A 13,230-nucleotide genomic window follows, 5' to 3' on the forward strand; every position below is an offset into this window, starting at 1 on the left:
GGCATTAATAAAGTCCTAGTAGATGGGGGGGCAGCAGTGAACCTAATGCCCCAATACGATACCGATATAAGGCCACACAACATGGTTTTGTCTAACTATGAAGGCAAAATAGGGCAAACCTTGGGAGTTGTCCAAGTGAATCTCACGGTGGGATCAATCACAAGGCCAACTATGTTTATGGTCATACCTGCGAAAGCAAATTACAATCTCTTGCTCGGAAGGGAATGGATCCACGGAGTTGCAGCTGTGCCATCAACAATGCATCAAAGGGTAACCATTTGGAGGGAAGATGGTATAGTAGAGAATATTGAAGGGGATCAGAGTTACTATATGGCTGAAGTTAATCAAGTTAATAAAACTAACTTCGATAGGAACTTGGCAAACATAGGACCTTGTCATACTGCAGAAGAGATGTATACCCCGAATAAAAATGCATTGTACTACTTAACTCTACACCCAAATGGTTTCCAGTGGAATAGGGAAATAATGGATGGCCCAGAAGATACCCCACCAACGGAGCATCATCCAATAGTACGGCCAACAGGCTGGGATGACGAAGTTGATGATGTCTGAGTCATCATTTTTCGAAAGGATTTCGGCTTATGTAGCCGAGAATAAAAGAAGGACGGCTCTCGAAGCCGAATCGTCAAACATGTTGTTTAATGAAGGTCTGAAAAAAGAAGAAGCTCCAGAAATGGGGATAGATACGATCCCTCACCTGCCTGAAGATTCAGTCCAGGTCAAAGAGATTTCAGGAGAAGAGATAGGTCAAAGATTGGATGCAATCTATGACGAAGAGCCTTTGGGTTTCGAGAAGGACCCAATGGGATCAAATATCAAGATGTTAGCCCAAGATCCACTAGAAGAAGTAGATCTCGGAGATGGAGATCAAAGGAGGGTAACATATGTCAGTGCGAAACTAGGTCCAACGCTGAAGTCGAAAGTGGTCGCGTTGCTGAAGGAGAACAAGGATTGCTTCGCATGGGATTACGATGAGATGCCTGGTTTAGGGCGCGATTTGGTCGAATTGAAGTTACCTATAAAGGAAGGGAAAAAGCCCATCAAGCAAACTCCTAGAAGGTTCGCACCAGAAATTCATTCGAAGATTAAAGCAGAAGTCGAAAGACTCCTACGCTGTAAGTTCATCAGAACCACAAGGTATGTCGAATGGATTGCTAATATTGTACCAGTTATTAAAAAGAATGGCTCATTAAGAGTATGCATAGATTTTCGTAATCTAAATGCAGCAACTCCTAAGGATGAATATCCCATGCCTGTGGCAGAAATGTTAGTGGATTCAGCCGCAGGTTTCGAGTATCTAAGTATGTTGGATGGATACTCTGGATATAATCAGATTTTCATTGCAGAAGAAGATGTGTCTAAAACAGCTTTTCGTTGCCCAGGGGCAATAGGCACCTATGAGTGGGTTGTGATGCCATTCGGTTTAAAGAATGCTGGGGCAACCTACCAGAGAGCAATGAATTCTATATTTCACGATTTTATAGAAACATTCATGCAAGTATACATAGATGACATCGTTGTTAAATCTGTCTCAGATTGCGATCATCTAGATCATTTAAGCCAATCATTCGAAAGAATGAGAAAACATGGCTTAAAGATGAATCCCCTCAAATGTGCTTTCTTTGTGCAGGCTGGAGATTTCCTGGGCTTCGTGGTTCATAAAAAGGGGATAGAAATTAATCAGAATAAAACGAAGGCTATTATGAAAACCAAGCCTCCATCCACGAAGAAAGAATTACAGTCCTTGCTGGGGAAGATAAACTTCTTAAGAAGGTTCATCTCTAATTTGAGTGGACGCACACAAGCTTTCTCCCCTCTACTTCGTCTAAGGGAAGGAAAGTTCGAATGGCGTGTCGAACATCAAGAAGCTTTTGATAAAATCAAGCAATACTTGATCCATCCACCAATCTTATCTCCCCCAAATGGGAAGAAACACATGCGTCTATATATTTCAGCTTTAGATAAAACAATAGGCAGCATGTTAGCACAAGAAGACGAAAATGGCATCGAAAGAGCCATTTATTACTTAAGTAGAGTACTCAATGATGCAGAGACTAGATACACTGCGATAGAAAAACTCTGCCTTTGTTTGTATTTCTCTTGTATCAAACTTAAGTATTATATAAAGCCAGTTGATGTTTATGTTTTGTCTCATTGTGATGTTATTAAACATATGTTATCAAAGCCAATATTACATAGTCGAATTGGCAAATGGGCTTTAGCCCTCACTGAATATTCACTAATATTTCAGCCTCTTAAGGCAATGAAAGGTCAGATTGTGTCAGATTTCATTGTTGACCATGCAGTAGTTGAGAGTCATCAACAGTATGTGGATTTGAAACCTTGGAGGCTATACTTCGATGGTTCGACTCATAGAGAGGGAACTGGAGTTGGAATATTGATAATTTCTCCTGATGGAATTCCAACAAAGCTCAAGTATAAGATTGAAGGTCCTTTATGCTCCAACAACGAAGCTGAATATGAAGCACTAATTGCTGGACTTGAAGCTTTGTTAGAATTGGGGGCAACTAGAGTCGAAATTAAAGGAGATTCCGAACTGGTGATTAGACAACTGACAAAGGAATACAAATGTATCAAAGAAAATTTGATCATGTACTTTGTCATAGCAAATAGGTTGCTCAAGAAATTCGAGTATGTGGAATTAAAACACGTCTCAAGGACCAACAATCAAGAAGCAAATGATTTGGCACAGTTAGCCTCAGGATATAGGGTATCAAAAGAGAAGTTAGAGGAGCTGATCGAAGTAAAAGGGAGAGCAATGTCTACCAAACTTTCCCCAAGTGATCTGGAGGATTCACAATTAGGTTACGCTAACAAAGAAGAGTTCGAAGTATTAAACATAGACTCATTGACAGATGCAGATTTGAGAAGTCCAATAGTAAACTATCTAAAAAATCCTTCGACAGACACAGACAGGAAGGTGAAGTATAGAGCCCTGTCATATTTCCTGATGGGAAACGAATTGTTCAAGAAAACTCCTGAAGGGGTCTTGTTAAAATGCTTGGGTGAAGCAGAAGCATATTTGGCTCTTTCAAATGTACACAGTGGAGCATGTGGTGCACATCAAGCAGGACACAAAATGAAATGGCTTCTATTTCGTTATGGAATGTATTGGCCTTCCATGTTAAAAGACTGCATAGAGTTTGCGAAAGGATGTCAAGAATGTCAAGAACATGCAGGTATCCAACACGCCCCAGCAAATGAATTAAGTTCAATAGTAAAACCATGGCCTTTTAGGGGATGGCACTAGATTTGATTGGAGAAATTCACCCCAAATCATCTAAAGGTCAAAGATACATATTGGTAGGAATAGACTACTTCACAAAATGGGTCGAAGCAATACCACTTGCGAATGTGGACCAAGAGGCTGTGATTGAGTTTATTAAAAAACATATTATATACAGATTTGGAATCCCAGAAAGTATAACTACTGATCAAGGATCAGTGTTTACTGGGCGAAAGATGCAGGACTTCGCCAAAGAAATAGGGTTCAAATTGTTTACTTCTACACCTTACTATGCTCAGGCAAATGGACAAGTTGAAGCAGCAAACAAGATAATAATTGGTCTTATCAAGAAGCATGTGGGGAAAAAACCCAAGAATTGGCATAAAACTTTGGACCAAGCACTTTGGGCTTGTCGAACATCTCCAAAAGAAGCTACAAATACAACGCCTTTCCAACTGACGTTTGGTCACGACGCAGTACTCCCAATCGAGATACATCTGCAGTCAGTAAGGATACAAAGACAGGCGGAAATCCCTCCCAACATATACTGGGAGTTAATGATGAATGAATTAGTAGACCTGGACGAAGATAGAATTCGAGCATTGGAGATGATAAAAAGGCAAAAGGAAAGAGTATCCAGAGCATACAACAAAAAGGTGAAAGGTAAAACGTTTATCAATAATGACTTAGTTTGGAAATTTATTTTACCTATAGATCAAAAGAATCAGGAACTTGGTAAATGGTCCCCACACTGGGAAGGACCCTTTCGAATCTTAAAGGTATTTTCGAATAATGCTTACGAAATCGAAGAATTAGCAGAAGATCGCAGGATCTTAAGAGTAAATGGGAAGTATCTGAAGAGATACAAACCAAGCATGCATGAAGTGAAGATTGCAAAAACGTAGATATTTGAGGTACTACGTAAGCCAAAATGGTTGAACTAATGCCAAAATGGCTTTGTGATCGAAATATACGATAAATAAAGTAAAGAGACAAAGAAACAGCAAAATATTTGTCATTAGAAAATAAAAGATAACATGCATTACAAAATGAAGCCTAAAAGCGTGACCCAAAATGTTGAAGATTACAAAAGAGAAAACATAAAAACTTAAACCAAAACACCTTCTAGTTGATCCTCTGGTCTAAACCTTCCAAAGCCAGCAGGGGCAAGCTCTCCGCTTCGAACATATCCATGGACCCAGAGCTGTGCATCCTTCTCACTATCCCCTTTTTGAGGAATATGTAAGATAGGAGTCTCCCATATGGAAGACACGTCACAACTCCTTGACGAGCAGCAGCCATAGAGACTGCCTCAACAAGCCCTTTGAAGATCATCAAAGGAAAGTTGATTTTCTTCCCACGAAAGCCACAGAGTATAAACTCTAAATCTTCCACCATGATGCTATTTTGATCATGGTTTCGTGGACGAAAATTACCCACAAGGAGTTGGTGCCAAATCCTGATGACCTTGGCGCTGAAAGGGTCATTATCCATGAGAGTCCTCAACAGAAGATGAGTGGTCATGTTGAAGCTGTTATCATCAAAGGTCTCCCCAGAGTTGTTGCATCTCATAAGGTTAGAGATAGTGGTGGGAGTGATCCTAATGTGGGCACCTCGAACCTCAGAGATTATGGTGGTTCTACCTTCTGGATCTATGCGTAAAGACGCAAACATCCAGAAATCAGCCAGCATGTTGGGATAAACTGGTCCCTCCAAGATTTCATAATAGAAATCAAGCTCTTGGTTGACAAAGAAAGCACTAATGCTTATGGAGTTGTTTTCAAAGTCTTCTTCAGAAACCTTGAACTCTTTTTTGATGCAAGCTCTGATATTGTTATAAGTGAGGGGTACTGCCATTTTGTAGAAAAAATTTGGAAATGTTTTTCTGGTTTTGTGTTGAAGAAAATGCAAAAGGATGCAACGAAGGTTCAAGATAAGGTTCTGTGGAATAAGGATGAAGAAAAGAAGTGTGATGTTAACCACTTATATAGACTTGGGGGCAGGAGTGGAACGGTTTGATTTTTAATGTGTGATTAGACTGCGTTTGGTATTCCAAAGAGGAGTTATGGCTTCCGCCGTTTCCCGCCCTTGGAAGTTGAGATGCAATCATGAAAAACTGATGCACGCATGTCTTAAAGAGATGTTTTGGAGAAAGTGATGTCATCACTTAATAATGATTACGGCTAAGGGAGTGGAAACGTCAAGTCTAAGTTAAAAGGTGCGAAGGATGGTCAGATCACGCATTTTACATTAATTAAAACTAGTAAAGGACCCGTGCGCCCGCACGGGTCACGTAAAGTCGGTATAAATATTAAATAAATATAATATGGTTATGGTTAAAGAATTATATTAAAATATATATTAATTAAGCGAAATAATTTCTTCAATGATGATTATCATATCAATATTAATTTAATTTATCAATTTGTAGTTGTTTTCAATGATGACATTTATGTTGGATAAAAATTAAAATAATATTAGAGATAATTAATTATTATTGTTGATTACAATTTTAACTCTGAAAAAATATAGTTCTTGATAAAAAATAAAAAAATAAATAAAAATTGAGATAATGTAGTTATTATGTACTATCATTATCAACAATTTTTATGGGCTCCCACCCCTATTATGTTTACCCGCCTTTTTTTCCGCAGACGCACATTATCAACAATTTTTATGGGCTCCCACCCCTAGTATGTCTACCCGCCTTTTTATGAGCATGATTCAAATTGCAAATTCAAATTATCAAAATAAAAAATTGCAAAAAAAATTATAACATCTATATAAGTCAAGAAACAAAAAATAATGAAATGACATATTATAATTCAATGCAACACATTTAAATCTCATTATTTAACTTTAAATATATATTTAATTCAATTTACCAAAGAAAAATTTGTACAAAAGATGTATATTATTAATATTAATGTTACTTATCACATATATGTCGTTAAATTCTCATATTTGTGTTAGCTACTCATACCGAATCAAAAATACTAATGTAATGAAATAAAAACAGCAAAAATATTTAATTCAAATTGCATATCCAATAACAAAAATAGAACACTTATTAAATAAAAAATAATGTATAATTTTATTTATAATCTTGACAGAAAAAGATTTATATACCAACTCTTTCTTTATATTTGATATATTTAATAAAATGAATATAAATTAGAATTAATGTCAAATATTTTTTTATAGATATTAAAGAAATGAATATAAATTAGAAGTAATGTCAACTATTTTCTATGGGAAAGATACAATAATGCGTATTGAAAGGTGTTATATGCATTTAATTTTTAATTTTTAATTCTATACAAAATCTTTTTTGTATGTTTATTTACAATTATTTTATATTGATTCCTCTATTTGAATTTGAATTATGTCAAGGTACTATATATTTGTTGATATTGTATGGAAGGTAGAGAGTTATATAAATTTCACTTTTTTATGATTAATTAACCGTAATGATTACTTTTAGATATTGGAATTGATTGGAAAACTTGTAGCATGCAAAAGAAATAATGATTGTTTTTAGATATTGTCAAATATTAAAGACATAAGGCATGCTAATATGAGTTGATGATGAAAAAAGACAATTGAAGGCATGAAAATCGGATTAAAATATTTGTTTAAACTTGGACATGAAATTAATTTTGGTAGACATCAATAGTCTTATTATGATAGTAGTTATTATAATAGTAGATTAATTATTTCTTAAAAAATATTAATAATTACTTGTTAAAAAAGAAGACTAATTATTATCACCTAAAACTACATATTCTCAATGACATTTTCTTCAAACTTCTAATTAAAAAAGACTATTAATTATTACCACCTACAACTAAAACCTACTACAACTAAAATCTACCTCTATTGGGTTCTTTATTGCGATAAAATAAAAATAAAACTATTTAATATTTTATTAAATAAATTAGGATTGGAAAACAAAAAAAAAGTTAATCGTGTGAATTTTTTTAGCCATAAATAACTTTTAGAGATATTATTATTATTATATATTAATTTTAAAAATATTATTATTTCTATAATTAATAATTTGGGGCTGTTAACTCAACATAATATTTTTATTAGGTTGATTAATGTATAATTGTTATTAATAAACTCTTAATGTTGATTATTATGAAAATTTAATAAAAAATGAGACGATTCTCCCATCGAACCATCTCCATTTTTTTTGTTAATGTCCTTGATGTAGTCAAATTTTCTACTCTTTGTCACTGAAAAAAATACATTAATAAATAAAAGGCAAGTAATAATGCATTTAAGACTTGTTAGCTATAATTAACATTGAGAATCAAAATAATTTAATTGGAACGTAAATATTTGGCACGTAATAATTTAATGCATTTTATAATTATTTGTGTGTAGTTAATTTTTAATTTAGATTGAAATAAATAAATTGAAAAATCATATTTAATTTATGAATTAAATCAAATCCTAATCTTTTTTAACTCTCCATTGAACTTCAGTGAATCATATATTTAATTTATTGGAATTTATTGGAATTTAAGATGGTCCTCCGAACCATGAAGACACTTTATTTTTGGTGAAATTTTTATATGAGAGAATCCTAGTCAAACTCTCCCGTGAAATCTTATCCTTTCTTTTGAAATTTTACGTGAGAAAATTGCAATCCCAATTTTAAACTCTCCCGTGAAATTCATATACCCATTTTTTTTTCAATTAAATACATTAAAAGTTTTTTTTAAAGAATTAAATATGAGGATGTACACTATTTATATATAATATTTTTATAAATAGTAAATAAATATATAATAGTTGATATCTTGGCCTTTTGTTTTAAATATAAAAAAGAAATAAATTTGTGTCTTTCATAAAAAAATTTGTTTATTCATCAATCATAATTTTCTCATGTTTTTTAATAAAAACAAATATATGTATCAACTTTTAGAATAAATGTTAACATCTTATCATAAATAAATGCTAACATTTTTTCATGTCAATTTTATTTTTATTTGTATCATGTAATAATAATATATATCATTTTTTATCAGGTATATGATATTTTTGCTTAAAAAATTTATAAAAGAAGTCATACTTAATTGATTGAAACAATTTTTATAGAAGCAAATTATTGTTGCCTATAAAATTGACACTCTAAATCAAAAACAAATTTGAAAATCAAAATAAAATTGAATTAATTAATTTAACGTTTTATTAATAAGTATTTATATGAATTACATATATAAGAAAATTAAAAAAAAATATGGATTATACCATATTATATTTTGGTAAGGTAAGAATATTCCAATTATTGTAAGACAATTTAGATCAAATATTAAATAAATATTTTTTATCTATTAGTTTGAAATCAAAATTAATCATCAGAAATTCTTATTAGAAGGAGTTAAGTATTTTTTTTTCTTGTATTAAGTCATAATATTAAATATAATTATTTTCTTTTAATTTATGATATTTTTGTAAGATAAATTTATGCAGAACTTGGCTCTATGTCTGCATGACCTAATGAAATGGACTAAAAATTAAAACTGGTGTGTTTTTCAATGCATGGAAAAACAAAACCGTGTGAATTTGGTTGCAAAGCGTGTTCCAATGTAACCAAACTGGTGTGTTTTTCAGTACAAATATTGTATTAAAATTGTCTTTTGATTATATTTGTGTTAATAATAATGACTATAAATACAACAAATACACCATTTGTATATATAAAAAAATTCATCGTAAAAATGTTCGAATATTACCGTACATAATCAATTAATTCCATTTTTTTTCAAATATTCCTTAATGATTTACTATTCTGTATTTTATTTTATAAGTTATTTATTTACTAAATTTTGATTTTTAATTATAAATAAATTGAAATAAATCTTTGAGAAAATAAAAAAATTTAATATATGAATTAAAAAACTCATAGCGTAATCATTAAAGAGAATATGTGACTTAAATTTTGCGACACAAATTTTGAAATGCAAATTTTAGAATGCAGTTTCATTCTCCTATAAATAATAAAAAATATAATATATATATATATATATATATATATATATATATATATATATAAGATATTAAAATTAAGAAATTTTGACTTGTCGGAACAATATATTTTAATAGAAAAAATAAAGTAAATAATTAATACGCCTCCTACCCGTACGTTCATATGGGTCACACAATATCGCTATAAATAATAAATAAGTAAAATATAATGATGATTAAGAAAGTGGTCATCTTACTCGTGCGTTCGCACGGGTCGCACATTATCTTCATACTTTATTAATATCAAATAAATATAACAGAGTTATAGTTAAAAAATATATCATGAAAAATATCACTATGTTATAAAATAAATATGAATATGGTTAAAAAATATTTAGTATGTAGTTTTATGTTTTATATTTATTAAATACGAATATTTGAGTCAAATTTTCGTATATATGGTCAACACAATGAACGTTATAAAAAATAGAATAACAAACATAAAACAGTTGTTTAATTAAATTAAGTAAAAGCATAAATGTAATAATAATGATAATTAAAATTATTATATTAGTGTTCATATTTTTAGGCTAGAAAGATATATTTTAACTTATCGTCATAATTCAAATCACTCAGAAATTAATATATTATCCTTCCATTCTCTTTTATAGTCAAATTTATAAATTAATTTATTGAAAAGGCAGTTTCAAATAATATGAAATAATCACGTGATAAAAGAAAAATGATAGTTGATATACATAAATTGAAAATTAAATCGGATTTACACAAATGATAACTAACCTAATCATATATGATAAAAAAATTGGGGGTAACTTAAGACAAACCTTTATTTTGCAATCACTAATGGAAAAATGGAAGATGAAAGAAGAAGTATACAAAGCAAGAAGATTAGGGATAACTTGAGACAAACCTATATTTTGCCATCACTATTTCATTTCAACTTTTTAACGGTTGCTTATGAAAAACAGTGTAGGAATTTGAAGGGTTGTAAATATTTTCAAGATTAAATTCAAATTTTGTAGGGTTTCCCAATCACGTGAATGTTTCCGAGGAGAGGAATGGAATAAATAGTGTGTATTTAAAAAATGGTATAATTATTCAGTAATGATTATGCATTTGTAATGACATTTAGCTGTATGAAAAACCATTTATAAATTTATTTAGTTAGAAAATTTAAGTAATTTTGGTAGTATATTACTTTATTATATTAAATAATAGATTACCAGCTTATTAAAAAAAGATGAAATATGATGATTATAAGTAAGAAACATTTACGATGGAACTACAATTTCTCAATAATGATAGCAGAAATTAAGTCTCTTTGTTATATTAAAATGATTATTGGAAGCATTAAATGTATCAGGCAATCAATTTTACCTTGGAAGACAAACAATTGCTTTTTGATATCAACTTCACTTGAGAAATATACAACCATTTATTAATATTGATGCTTCCAAATTCTCAATAATGATAGCAGAAAAAACATTAAGTCTCTGAAGTTAATTAAAATGATAATTGGATGCATTAAATGTATGAGATAATCAATTTTACATAGCAAGACAAACCGTTGCAATTTAATATCAACTTCACTTGGAGAATATACAACCATTTTTATTACTGATACTTCAAAATTTCTTCTGCCAATATTTATCCATATCAAGGGAAATAATGCTATAGCTGGAAGATAAATATGCATTATAAAAAGACAAATTACTTAGGTTATTATAGATGTTTAATAAATTGACAACTAATGATTTTACTTAGGTTATTGTACAACATAACTGTGAGTTTCCTTAACAATCTTTTCCAAATCAACCTGCAGAGTAAAGATCATGCTATATTATTAAATCAAACTTCGTAATCAGGTAGATTTTCTACAGTTAGAACAAAATCATGTATTCGACACAATCAAACAATTTGGACAGGAGGATCAAAATTTCAGTCACAATTTACGGTCATGGTAACATCTCCACTTTGCTCGGTATGTGATGTGCCATTAACGATCCAGAAATGTTTTAATTAAGTGAACAAATTAAAACAAATAAAACATGGAAAAATCTACCAACACTTAGCAATTATCAGTATCATCCTCTAAACACAATAACAGTATATGGAGATAACAGTGAAATAATGAGAGTGATAATCTAAGCAGCCAAACACACAAAATTTAGAAGCAAACAATGTTCTGAAATGTGAAACTATGTTTTAGGCACTATTCTTGTTTGGCTCAAAGACATACTTAATAAGTGATTCTTTAATATAAAGCAATTCTAGAAACTCATTCTTCAATTTCGATGCATTCATTTCATTGTTGCTTCTAGCAGCAACTATCACCTTGGCTTGTTCTTCAAATGTGAAGTTAAACCACTTGAAATTTGGATCACTGTGATCCATGTGCATCTCGAGAACCTCCATGGGCTCATTGTTCTTCAAGGTTTCAGTGGGTATATCCAAACAAATGTTAGTTTGAATCAGACTTTACTAAGCATTATTGCACATTTAATAGTGTAGTTAAAATATCAAGTTAGATAGATTCTTAAGTATTGCTAAAAAATCAGCATGTAAGATATGAAACCATCAAGCAAGAAGTTGTCTATTGAAGTCTATCACTCACCAAATTAGCTGCCACTTCAATCAAACTTTTCATCCCAAACTCCTCTATTTCCTCATTAACCTGCAACCATACTAACACCCTTTAGAATAAACAAACACAAACATCATAAGGTTCATTTATAGTTTACAAATATTCAATTGAATCATAACATTAGGGTTTGCGGGAAAAAAATTCCCTCAATTAAATCCATAGCATACAAAACTGAAAAAAAATTCACATAAGTAAATGAAAATCTCAAAATTCAATCAAACCAAAAATCAGAAACAAAATTCCACCAACGATTGAACATTCAAATATTTATGAAGCACACGAATTTAGGGGGAAAATTGAAATACGATGACAAAACACAGTTTAATGGAAAGAAATTGATAAGAAAAAAAATCACAGAAACTTAAACTTACCATTCTCCTCTAGAAGATAACATAGGTCATTTAAGTTGAGAAAAATAAGTCATGAAACCTTCCTCTCGTGACTGCTTCATATCTATCTACAAACTACAAAAACCACAAAATGCAAAACCATTATATCCCTCTTCAACAACGAATTGTGGTTTTCAAACTTGATAATTCAAACAACAGTAACAACAATACTTCAGATCTAACTATAATAAATCATTATGAAACAATAATCAGCAAATAAGTCAAATCCTGAAAAAAAATTATATTAGAAAATCGAAAATGAAAATTGAAAATCAGAAACGTAGATATGCAGAAGAGTCTGAAGTTATGTAGATAAACTATGAATTTGATGGGTTTAGAAGAAAAAATTCAAACCCTAATTTGCATAAGCAGAGAGCAACGATATGGAGTGGAGATAAATAGAAATTTGAAGAAAAAGTCAAGGAAGGTTTGAGAAGGGGTTGCAGAGGAGAAGGAGGAAATAAGGTGTTTAGTGAAAGGAAAAAGAAACATTAAGAGATAGGAGTGGGAAGAATGGATTTAGGGTTGAAGGAGAGATTGAATTTGTGGATGTGGGATGCATTATGCAGATATTATAGGATTGAAGAGGAAAAACAAAATTGAATGAGAGAAATGAGAAAGGATTTGCAAATTTGAAATAATGCAGACTTCACTTGGCTCAATGTCTTCATGACCCAATGAAAATGCACCGATGCAATAAAAAAGCGTGTTCCAATAAAGAAGTTTTGCATTAAATTGGATGTTGGAATGTAATCATGATTAGAAAATTTATTTATTAATTAAAATATTAAGGGAGATGCAATTACAACTTTTTCCCCGTTTATCACCCTCAAAATAGTGATTAAAGGGATAATTATAGGATTTCATATGTATTGTACTTTATTATATTAAAAGTAGATTACTGTGGCAAATCAGGAAATAGATTTTGG

General features: G+C 31.0%; 1 long non-coding RNA gene across 1 annotated transcript; it reads right to left on the bottom strand.

The window, feature by feature from the left end:
• Positions 1-10,947: 10,947 nt before the first annotated feature.
• On the bottom strand, positions 10,948-12,459 carry LOC131643148 (uncharacterized). The gene is made up of 3 exons (XR_009296139.1): positions 12,284-12,459; positions 11,883-11,961; positions 10,948-11,084 (listed from the first exon to the last, which is right to left on the bottom strand). It is a non-coding gene; the product is annotated as an uncharacterized LOC131643148 (long non-coding RNA).
• Positions 12,460-13,230: the final 771 nt, after the last annotated feature.

The sequence above is a fragment of the Vicia villosa genome, unplaced genomic scaffold (assembly GCF_029867415.1).
Source record: "Vicia villosa cultivar HV-30 ecotype Madison, WI unplaced genomic scaffold, Vvil1.0 scaffold7, whole genome shotgun sequence".
NCBI lineage: Eukaryota > Viridiplantae > Streptophyta > Magnoliopsida > Fabales > Fabaceae > Vicia > Vicia villosa.